At 35.6% G+C, this 1,189-nt stretch overlaps 1 pseudogene; it reads right to left on the minus strand.

Moving 5' to 3' along the window:
* Positions 1–291: 291 nt before the first annotated feature.
* The window catches only part of LOC138155120 (lactoylglutathione lyase pseudogene), a 118,680-nt pseudogene continuing 117,782 nt past the window's right edge, over positions 292–1,189 (minus strand).

A 1,189-nucleotide genomic window follows, 5' to 3' on the forward strand; every position in this document is an offset into this window, starting at 1 on the left:
TTCTAAATCATTTTCTGAGAAGGAATTGTAATAATTATTACATTAAGGTATAAATGCATGACTACAATATTTTAATTAGTGGGAAGACACACAATGCTTTAAAACATGAATAGTAAATGTAAAATATAGTTAAAATGGATCATGAATAGAAGTGAAGAATAGATTTCAAGTGGAAAGGACTATATAAATATTTCATTCTTCTTTTAGTCTAGTGCCCTTGAATCATGTTGCTCCTTGTTTTAAAAAAGACTTCTTAAAAAAAAATCTCAGGACTGTGCTGTTCTGGCAAAACTACGTGAGGGTTATCACACAATTAGGATTTAGAATTTCAATCCAGTAGCCATCAGGATCATGAATAAATGTCAGTCCTTTCATTTTGCTTTCATCAGATTTCTTCACAGATTTTACTCCTAATTCTTCACATCTTTTAAAAGCACCTTGTACATCAGGAACAGCAAGAAAACTCCTAAAAGGGGTCAAGAAGAGTCAGACACAATTGAAAAACAACTGAACAAAAACAACCTTTCCTAGAAATACTTTATTCCAAGTTTTATCTTTTGGCATGTCATTTTTTGTCCTCCAAAACCAAGAAACAGAGTGAAAACTCTGTAACGCAAAAATCATATTTTTAGATTAGTATCATTCCAAGAACCTTTACAAAGAAATCCAATGACTTTATTCTTAACATTTTTTGTTGCAGCAGGAAATCCTTGGTGTCATGGGGGGTGGGTCAGAGCAGAAACTCATGGCAGCCTCTTCAATAAGACTCTTGAATACCTTTGAGGGCTCAACCAGGGTGATGTGAGTGACACCAATGGCACATGGACTGAGAAGAGAGGATTCCAAAAAGTCTTATCAATCTTTTATTGATTTCTTATTAAATTTCCCAAAGCATTTTTTACCAGAGCATTTCCAGTCTTTGCAAATGCCCAGTCCTAACCCAGTCCACTCACTCAAAATCTATTACTCCTCCTTCTACTTGAATGAAATTAGAAAGACTGCATTGCATTGTTTCCCTCAACTCTCCTGCTTCAAAAACACTAAATGTCTTTGACCATTCTTTCCTCCATCTCTCCTGTGAAGAGGTGTCACTCCTCTTTTTATCAATGCCTTCAACGTACCCTTGATTCCATTCTCTAGGACTTTGTTTCCTCTCTCTCTCTCTCTCTCTCTCTCTCTCTCTCTCTCT

Source organism: Petaurus breviceps, unplaced genomic scaffold, assembly GCF_028583685.1.
Source record: "Petaurus breviceps papuanus isolate PSGF00001 unplaced genomic scaffold, PetGlider_PUasm1.0 91133, whole genome shotgun sequence".
NCBI lineage: Eukaryota > Metazoa > Chordata > Mammalia > Diprotodontia > Petauridae > Petaurus > Petaurus breviceps.